We start from the raw sequence: 11,006 nt of genomic DNA on the forward strand, positions 1-11,006 counted from the left end.
AAGCCACGCCCACCAAAATCTTTTCAGTTCTAGCCATTTGAATTCTGAAGATGTCTACTGAATTTGACTGAAATATGTTCAGCCGTTTTTGAGATAATGGGGATACAGACACACGGACACACGGACACACACAGACAGACATGCATGGCTAAACCATATGCTCACGTGTGTGAACACGTGAGCAAAAAATTTAGAAAATCTAGCATGGTGACCCCATCTTTTTTCTTTAATATTTGATTATTCTCATATGCCAGAATTCCAACATTTCTATGTTTTCTTCCATGTGTTGCTCTCTGGCCTGATCTTGTGTACAAGTGAGTTTCACTGTCATGAGTGTCATTTGACCAAAACTCTTCTTCAACTACCATGTACATTAGAGTCAGAGCTGTCTCTGTCACTGTTCAGGTATGCAGTGACAGTGACACTGCAGTAGCATGGTAGTATCTGATAGTGACACTACCCGTAGGCAGTAGCTGTATTAACTTTGATAATGTTGGCAATATTTTTGTTCAGTTTTACAACTGCGTTCTTCTTCTACTCCCTACAGCATGTTGAATTGTCCAGTATTCAGCTCGCTATCACAGCCTATGTATGTGTACCATGCATTTGTATCACTGACAACTGACTGTCAGTCTGGAATCCAATTAAATTATCACCAAATACATATTTATATTTATATATACAGGCTTTGTCGACAAACTAAATATTGTGGTTTGAGATGCTGTAGGGAGACAGCAAGAAACTGTAGTTGTTATATTGCATAGAAATATTGCTGCAGTAATCATTAACAGTTGCAGCTTCTGCCCTGTTACGAGGCTCAAGTTTGTTTTTAACGACAAATCACACGTTTAGATTTTTTCGAGATAAAAGTCATGAAATGTGACAAAATGGTTCTAGATTTTGTTAAATTATTACTGACATTACAACATTTTGATGACATAAAAAATGGTATTCATTTTTCATTGAATTACCTACAAAAACTTGGAATTGGAAAATGTAAAACTCAAAAGGGACCCAAAAATTTTCAAGTCCCCCCTTACCGAAATTTTAGGCCTCCCGCAAACTGTTACTGCAAATTGCCGCAAGCTTTGCAGTAAATTTGCAGCAAACTATTTGCCGCAAATATGCGGGTGGTTCATTTTTCAGATGCAAATTAGGTTTCTTGTGAACTTGCTGCAAATATGCAGCAAACTCCCTGCCGCAACGTTGCTGCAACTCTTTGCAGCAAATTTGCGGCACAATCCTTGCAGCAAACTTGCGGCAAATTAATTTGAATGTTACTGAAAATTTGCCGCAAACTCCATACAGCAAATTATTTTATTTGCGCAGCGCTGACCATTGTTTCTCGTGAAACTGGTATTTCAGAGTTTAGTTGGATAAAACACATCTTGTGCTGTCCACAGTCCGCCAATATATAAATATCATTTATCCAACTAAACTCTGAAATACCAGTTTCACGAGAAACAATGGTCAGGCGTCAGCGCAAATAAAGTTATTATAAACAAAAAGATGACAGAGAAAAAAAGGTTAAATTCAATTGTGGTACAATTTATTTTATATGCCATGTTCATTTCATGCCACATAAGTGTCATGATCATGTCAAGATTTTCTTTTGACTTGAGAAGTTTCATGTAACATTTACATTACTGTCAAAGGCTGCGATTTGGCTTTCTGTTCTCTGAATTTCTTGTCCCTTTAGTGTACCAGCAATGGATTCTGAAAAATATAAATCGTTCAGGGAAGAGTGTAAGTCTTTACCGTTTGACCAAACATTGTAAATTTCATGAAAGAAATCGATAATTATTTGAAAATGAGACAAAATCAAGTTGAAAAATTGAAGCAGAAAATGCATAAATATTCATGATCGAAATTAAATTAATAATGATTAAAAATGTCCGACAGCGGACAACTCGCCGTATGTTGTTTACATACACGACGGCGACAATCTGCAAAAATCTCAGCACTTACTGTTAGTAAGTAACTGTTGTGAAACGAAAGTGAATTCAGTATGAATCAGTACTCAACGAAAATTTATCTTTAGGTAAAGATTGCAATACAACGATTACAGAACATAATTATAGCGATCGATGTACATACGAACGGTACATTGACTTACATTTCTGAACGGCTCGCAGACGCTGGACGATTCCCGGTCCGGTTGCAGGTCTCATCTCACCGTGCTGTGTGTAAATACCGTACTCAGAAAATATAGTCGGCATCTTTACTGCCGCTCGCGTTCACAAATTTAGAACTCCGCCTGTCCCTGGTACTGTATACACGTTTTTGCAACTATGTGATATCATTTGGCTGGCGATTCCATAGAAAGATCACGAAATTGTCCACTAGAAAACTCCCTGATCACAAGTACGCAGCCGACCCTGGCCGATGGTACTAAAATCTAACTTCGCGCCGATCAAGCCTCATGACGATAACGGAAGTGCGATCTATAAATCATTACGCGATTGATAATGTAGTCCCGTTTTTAAATGCTGGAATTGACTCTACATCTGCACCAATCCGTTATATTTCATACCTTATATAGCATTTAATTTATTAGTTTAATGAAAATGGTTATTTTTATCATAGAAAGACTAAAAAGAGAGCAAAAATTCTTTCAGCACGAAGAATCAATATCAATGCGCGAACTGACCTTGATGAACCGTGACCGGAGAGTGTAAACATGTCGGCTGCTCGCAGCTGATACACAGGACGTGTTGGACGTTGGTGAAGCGGCGCTTTGAATTTTCGTACAGCGACTCGGGATGGAGTGTAATCCTAAACCTCAAATTTGTGCTCGGCAATATAACTCTAACGCTGAAAACATGGACAAAAGCCTTTTACCTCGACCAATGTTATCAGAAGGCGAGATTTTGTCAGCGGCATCGATGGGACAGACTGTAAGCTGCAGTGCATTGTACGTACCGTATAATGTACTATATTGATGGGATGAATAGCTTGGAGCACAGCCACTACTCTGCTTGGAGGTAGTAGCGGAAACATTACTGTACAGATTTGCAGTAACAAAAGTCTACGACGTGTCCTTACAGACCATCATCAAACGCACATTTCGTTCGAAACTGTTTGCATTTTGGTATCATTCGCAGAAAATACAGGGTGTAACTTGCAAGACAGACAAGTCCCTGTTTCAAAAATTTTTTCCCTAAAAATTCAGTTTTCGATCCAACCATAATTTACCCAACCAGATTGTCAAAGGGCACTTTTATTACATCATGTCACTACAGTATATACTATAGATGCACTCTATATCCATGCAATGCTTTCACCAGCATAACTGAAGCTGTTCATTATCTAGCATTACCAGTTATTATAATTTAAAAAGTGGATTGTCTGTTATGAAATAAAGAACATAAAATATAAATGAAAGATCAATTTTATGTTGCTTACACATGACTGGTCACGAAGTGCAACAGTACTCAGTGTGTAGTGTGTACTCCCTGGTAATGAAATAGTGGGAAATATGTCAATCATGTGTTGCTGCATATTTGCAGCAGTAATCTGGTTTGCCGCAAATTTGCTGCAAACTGACTTAAAGGTTTGCAGGAGGGTCACATCTACCTGCAAACTTCTGCAACTCCTTCCTGCAAGCTATATGCTTGCTGCATATTTGCAGCAAACTTACGGCAAATTGGCAGTAGAACTAATTTTCGGTAAGGGCCCCCTACAGGTGAGCAAAAATTTTGCAAGTCCCCCCCTCACTACCCTAAAATTTTCCAATCCCCCCCTGAAGTCTCCAGCCCCCCCCCCCCAACCGTTTTTTGTGAACGCAGCCTAAGGCTTCCTTTCGACTTGGTTCAAGTCGGTGAATTTAAAAAAATAAAATCATTTATAATACTTTCTCTTGTGTCTCTCCTATTTCGTACAGGTATCTGCTAAAGTGCGGGCTGCGGGTTGCGGGTTTCAGAATTATGGCTGGATGTCTAATATTATATATTATAGCCCAAACATGGGACTATGTGCCCGAGGGTAGGTGACCATTTGCCCGACGTAAGGAGGGCAAATTGTCTCCTGCCCCGAGGGTACATAGTCCCTTGTTTGGGCTATACATTCTCGCAGGCCAGAGCAATAATTTTCCGCTCCGGTGACCTACGCAAAAATCAAGCTCTGGCATATTACGCCGGGAAACTGCGGAAGTATGAATGGGGTTAATTAATTATTCATGAGAACATATCATCAGAATTAGCCAATCACGAATACGTTTTACAAAGTCATGTCGGGTCGTAAGCTCCTCATTGTCTGTGTGTACATCAGCTTTCAGGGCCTGAGATCTCTCTGGTTCTGTTGCACCTCTTCCGATATATGTTGCATTAAATCCGACAGCTTTCAAAATTTTGACTGTTTTTCTGTCATGATCGAGAGCAACGGCGACACCATGTGAATACTATGGCTTCGATAGGTACACAGACTACGGCCATCAACGAACCCTACCCGGTCCCACTGCAAGGTCGTCCCCGTACACTCAGTGTGACTATTTTCGGACGATCTCGGTTCGGACATTCAAAGACATGCTGTTCGTTGTACTCACTTTGCTCCGTATTGATAGCGTTTTACAAGTCATGATACCGCATATTAAGTCAGGTGACGCTGCTGTCCCGTTTTGAATAGTTAGTTTTTTTCGGTAGAAGCTATGTCGGGCGCAATAAAAACTTACGATCTAAAGCAACACACAGAGACAGCCCATATCCGATGTTAAGCACCATACACGTCGAAATATAGTTGCGTCGTCCATGGGTTGAACGTAACTAATTTATCACAAAATTTTTACAAACAGTTTTCTCAACACATCGAAATTGAAAATCGAGGGTTTGAAGTTTCAAAATATCAATATTTAGCCCCTATAATCACATTCCAAATACGACGTCCGATTACTACGCACTCACTATGGAGTCAACAATTTGGCAACTTTGACCCCCAAATACCACTTCCGTCCTGTTAACAGTTTTAGGATAAACACAATAAAGTTTCGAAGGGTATGGTAATAAGATTTCGTACTGCTCGTTATTTGTGAAACGGCTTTGGGCGAAATTCACTATACCCTGTCCGAAAATTGTCACCATCTTGGTCACACTGAGCGAGTGTACGCATAAGCTTATACGTGTTCGTACCCCGCTGAACTGCAAACCCATGGAACAGACTAACCTCTCTTGGTTTGATTCCGTTGTAAGCGTAACTTTTGTGATGAATTAATGAAACATAATCGGACTTGAACAACTACGCAATTTCCCGAGATCTGTGATTTCGGCAGTGTTGAGACGATCGGGAGCCTAGCGTACATTTGTGATTTGTATCGCGGAGCACCAGCTCGAATGAAAGGGCCCAATATACCATTCATACGTTTCTAGCTCCATGTATACCCACAGCACGATAAGAAAGCTTTCAGTGTGAACCTTAATGAAGAGATCGATACATAAACGTTTATACTTGTGGTACAGTAAATTATGATCAATAGTTTTGACCAACGGGTTTTACACAGCGTGTTGTTCTACGTCTGGTCGGACACTGTGCATAGCGAGGCGTGGGGCCAGCGGCTCCAGTTATGCGATACCCTTCGATATAATGCGCCAGTCAATGTAAACCCCCACCCACCCCACCTCGGGGTTTAGTGGGGGATTTGGAAATTAGTCCTGTGAAATCTGCCAAATGCCCCACCCCCTGGGGCAAGACAATCTGGAAAATCCCCACCTAAACCAAGTAAACCCCCACATTTGGGGATGGGGAATTTGTAAATTCCTACACACAACCACTCTTTGGAATTTCCATGTCGTAACAACCTGCATCAATATAAAAAGTTCATGTTCAACTTTAGAACAATTTTTATCATTTAAAACAGGGTTTTGTGACATTTATGCTGTTCACAAATGTCTATCACAATCAACACAAATAGATCCAGGAAAATAACATACTTTTCGCATTTGTTTTTCAGCCACTTATCACTGTGACCAGATAAAATGTTGAGGTGTCACTGTCACGTAATCACCTATTTTGGAGCAAGAATTTACAATATTTTTCAGTCTAGTTTGCTTGTATGTTGTCAGGCATAAACATATTTCAGGCTAGAACAAATGATTTAATTAGATCAAAACACCAGATGTATCACACAAGACATGTCGCCTCAATAAACTAATTAAAGCTGATGAACAAGATACATGATGTCCAATCTCACAAGTGCAGCTTTTTTGTCTTCTCGCTCTCATGTTACAAGCACAATGACACATTCTACATCAGTCATGCACTGATTTAAAACAAGTAGAGGAATGAAAATTCACAATGGTCCGTGTTTATTCATCACAAAACACGGCAGAAAGATACTGTGTAAAACTCAACAGAACAGATGATCAGAATGATCACACTGATGAAACAGAACTGTTTCCCTAGCTATATGGGTCATCATGAATAAATTTGATAATACATTTAGCGGATCATAAAAGGGAATCCCGTCGTGACCGAACATGTTTTCCAAATACATGAGCAATTTAAAGGGACAAAGTCGGCCATTTTTCATGAATTTTGTTTGATGTGAGATACTACTTATATTGTTTGACATGTCGAAAGATACCGAATGAATGGTTGACCATGCTATATTCGACCCCGGTTTTAGACACGATACATGCAAACCATCACGGAAAATGAATTCATGGTCATGACCATTAATTCGTTTTCGCGATGGTTTTATTTAATTTGTATAAAACCGGGGTCGAATATATGTATGGTCACTCATTCACTCAGTATCTTTCAACATGTCAAACAAAATAAGTAGTATCTCGCATCAAACAAAATTCATGAAAAATGGCTGACTTTGTCCCTTTAAGTTTTATCAAAAATAGAGTTGACCCGGAGGTCTTTTTAGTGCTGGATCATGTCGATGACGCATCGTGAACATCCGAAATGTCACGCTCACGTGGAAAAATGTGGGAAATTTTGCGTATGGTATGTTCAATTTTCCAAAAAATAAGAATACACGGCGGATGAAAATCATTTATTTAGTTATCGATATTTAAGCCATCAATCACAAATATACTGTCATACACACCTCTGAATATTGCTGCATCGCGTTCATCAATAGCCTGTCGAAAAGCTGCTGTAACCGGCCCACATGGCCTTGACAGCCACCTTCCGCCATGCTACCGCTCTGAACAACAACATACCATTACCAGGGCCTGAAAATTTCTGTTTTTTCCCACTGGTCCCAGGACCAGTGACCTTTTTTTTTCACTGGTCCAAAGGTAAAATCCACTGGTCCTCAAAAATTTGCATAACAATACAAGAATGATTCATTTCTCATACTCATGTTATATATGCATTTCTATCAGATTTGCTTGGGATTTACATACAGCATAAACTGCCAATCTTTGTAATACAGACACACTGCATAAACATTTACTTGGTAGTTTGCTCAAGTTCTTGTACACACACTTGACATGTTTTTTTTTACTATTGTAAAGTTCACTTCATTTTTATAATTGCCCAGCGGTTGATTCTTTTCCATTTAAATTGTAAAAAATAGGTTGAAAACACCAAATATCTGAGAGGAATTCTTTTTCCTTTGATAGCAATAGCAAATTGCCATAACGCTGTTTTGACAAGCTAGGCGGTTCTTGTTAAGGTCAACTACAATCGAGCTAGGGGATCTTGACTATATAAGGAATTCAGCATGGTGACCTTCTAAATTCAGAAGCTTGCTTGCTACGGACGATCGGAAAGTTGTAATGAGACTCCTTTCAGAGAATTTTACTGCAAAATACTACTTTGATAGACAGAGATATATATTTTCACACAATTTTGGGGTTGCTGATATTTTTAGCTGAGGCTATGGTCTGGTTTTTACCACATTAAATTTTACATGTAAAATGAGTACGTGGCCCGTCATTTGATTTTTGCAGTGCAGTGGCTAGTGGAAGCACATCGCCTGGCTCATATCATGAATCGCAAACTGTAATAGAGTAACTGATTTTCCTTTAGAGTTTATGTTGTGATGAAAGAAATAGACTAAATTTTAAATGTTTGATTGACTTAAAGACGCGTCGATAATTATTGTAATTTTGTAGCTAGAAGACGTAGTCTCTCAATGGGCTCTTGGTTTTAGTGTACCATGGAGCCATGGTGTAACTGGCTTAGTTCGTCTTGCTACCTCCATGGTTTCAGTAACTTCGGTATTTTGGGGGGACGTAGTTTCTAATTTTTCGTCAAAAGACACTAGAACACAATCTGGGAAAAACACTGGACATTCCCTAGCAAAATAAATTGGCTCCTGTTTGTACTGGTCTGTGGACTTTTTAGGGGTAATTAGTACTGGTTCGGGATAAAAAATCACTGGTCCGGGACCTCGGATCAGGGTAATTTTCAGGCCCTGCATACGTGCGCATGCGTAGTTATTTACGAACATTTTCTGGGCCTGTCCGTCAAAGGAATAGGGGGATCAAAACGAGGCAATTGCCCCACCCCCTCGGGCACAGTTTCATGGCACACACGGTCTAATCCCCCACATTTTTCCCGTATCGCCCGAGGTGGGGGGGGGGGTGGGGGGGTTTACATTGACTGGCGCATAACGCCCGTGAAACACGATTGGGCGGACGGCCCTGCCATGCCTGGTAGCATACAGACTTGCCACGCTGGTCCTGTGCAAAGAAATCCATCTTTTCCTTGTAAAATAATTATCAATGGCGTCTTCTTGGTGTGAATAGAGCGGTTGAGTCCAAAAACATAAACATTTACACATTGCGCGCTCTTCGTCGACAGTGAACGCTGTGTGGTGGTAAGCACCAAGATCAGCTCTGTAACGGGCAATCTGATTGGCTCGTAGGTTTTTCCTCGACTATCATAGAGCCTTGCAGCATGCGTGAACGCTAAACGTGGCCAGTGATACCACGGCCTTTTCGGCGTTGGGTGATAAGACTCGCCGAAGAGGGCGTGGTGTACGACGATGGGGCTATAATGTTTTTATTACATGCCTCTCTTACACAGTTTTCACTAATAATAGTTATATTTATTGGCAAATGATAATCTAATGCTTTATTTCCATTTTAGACGGAAAACCGTGAAAAATGGAACGATTTTCATCATCGAATGGCACAATGATATATTTAAACTACTGTTATGCGGTTTATCATTTTTTTCTGCAAAAGTTTCCAAAAACCAGATTTCCTATGCAAAATATGAAACTTCGACGTTGTCAAGTTGAAAATAGTTCCGGTTCATTTTCAGTCCAATGATGACTATGCGGCCCGCGACGTCATCGACGAGTTACTTTGCCGTTTCGGCTCACCCCCGGCGGAGGCAGTCCCCGGGTTGCTGGGTACCCATGCTTGTTACCCAAGTTTGAAAAGTACCCCCTTTCCTAGAATATTTCTCAGAAAAACACCCCTATTTGTGGCAAATCTGGGAGAAATTAGCTGTAAAAAACATACCTTTATTTTCGAAATCTAGGAGGTTAGTATGTTGACTTCCAGGGTTGACCCTGGAGGTTGACTTTGTATACATGTACATACATAACAAATGTTTGTCCTCACCTGATTTTAGTCACATTCATACACAATCATCTAGAGTGAGACTAGACCAGATTTAGTGTCCTTGGGAGATTATGAAAGGACTACCCCTAATCTCGGAGGTTACTGTGAAAAAGTACCCCTTTTTCTCGATTTCACGGACCTAGAATCTCCGAGATGACTGCAGAAAAACACCCCCTTTTCCGTGAATGTGGTAACGCGCATGGGTACCCACCAACCCGGGGGCTGCCACCACCGGGGGCTCACCCGAGGTCGCGACCGCAGAGAACCACATTCCGCTAACATTTTACGTGAGAATTTCAGCGAATCGATCTGATTGGAATATTTTTGGATGAGTTTGGGTTCTGCAGCTCTCAATAATTGTGCATCTCCCAATATCATGAACGAATTCTATTTATGACTTCCACCTGCAGTACAGTAGTCGCTCCATGCATTTGATCCAGCGTGACTATGAAAAGTTTCCTAGGACTATAATCGTGTTCACCCACAGGGGACACGTGCTTGTTGTTTATTTGTGTGTTTGTTTGTGTGTATGTTTGTGTTTGTTTATTTATTTTTGATAAAATAACAGCGTAAAGCTGTTTTGTTAATATTTGTCAATAAAGAGCAGTTTATTTGTTTGTTTGTTTATTTGTTTGTTTGTTGGTACGTATTTCCAATGGTTAGGGTTAGGCTTAAGTTAGGGTTAGGGTTAGGAATGAATTTTGCTTTTTGAACTTCTGCGACAATCTGAGACGGTCCCCAAGCAAACTTGAATGTACGCCATACTGTCACACACGCATCGCAAAAAAAAATAGAAACAAATTTTCATTTTGTATGGCCTTCCGTTCCGTTCCGTTTCTTCGATTAGTGTATGCCACCGGAGAGACATCGATTAGAGCAATCACGATTGAGATCTTAATTTTTTTAATCAGTCCTCAAAACCTGAAAAACATTTCAAATCCTCCACAATTTGATCATGATTTGATCATGATTTCATCATGTCCATGGCATGGCTACAGTCAGCAAAATTACCCTTCTCAGTGCTGATACATCAACCATACAATGACTAATGTGACAACAAACAAAATATTTTTCAAACATTTTATTCTAACAGCGCCCCCTTAAGAGCTACTGTGATTTTATTAGTAAACTAAAACCAGCATACAAAAATATCCTTCATTGCCGTGTTGTTAAAGAATACAGCAGAACCAAATTATTGTAAAGCTTTGGTGTTATTTCACCGAGATGACGCTAGATGTCGTCAGCCACATTTTAGGATAAAACTTACAGGCTCAGTATGACAGGCTTAGTAAATTAAAATATAGACTTCCATAATTTTTATGAGTGTAACACCATGACAACACATCCTTCAAAAAGATTATATTATGAAATTCAGGAACATATTGTGAACAATCTAGACACTGAATGCCTCTCAGTTCATATGTGCTATTTCTATTTCACGAGGTCACATATTGAAGTGCGTACATCTTGGTATGTCAAGAT

General features: G+C 40.0%; 1 protein-coding gene and 1 long non-coding RNA gene across 2 annotated transcripts in view; both read right to left on the minus strand.

Moving 5' to 3' along the window:
* The window catches only part of LOC139116729 (zinc finger protein 708-like), a 62,006-nt gene that overhangs the window by 20,556 nt on the left and 30,444 nt on the right, over window positions 1-11,006 (minus strand). The gene's annotated exons all lie outside the window — the stretch shown is intronic.
* Window positions 1,528-3,149, minus strand: LOC139116711 (uncharacterized). The gene is made up of 2 exons (XR_011548358.1): window positions 2,117-3,149; window positions 1,528-1,716 (listed from the first exon to the last, which is right to left on the minus strand). It is a non-coding gene; the product is annotated as an uncharacterized lncRNA (long non-coding RNA).

The sequence above is a fragment of the Ptychodera flava genome, chromosome 18, assembly GCF_041260155.1.
Source record: "Ptychodera flava strain L36383 chromosome 18, AS_Pfla_20210202, whole genome shotgun sequence".
NCBI lineage: Eukaryota > Metazoa > Hemichordata > Enteropneusta > Ptychoderidae > Ptychodera > Ptychodera flava.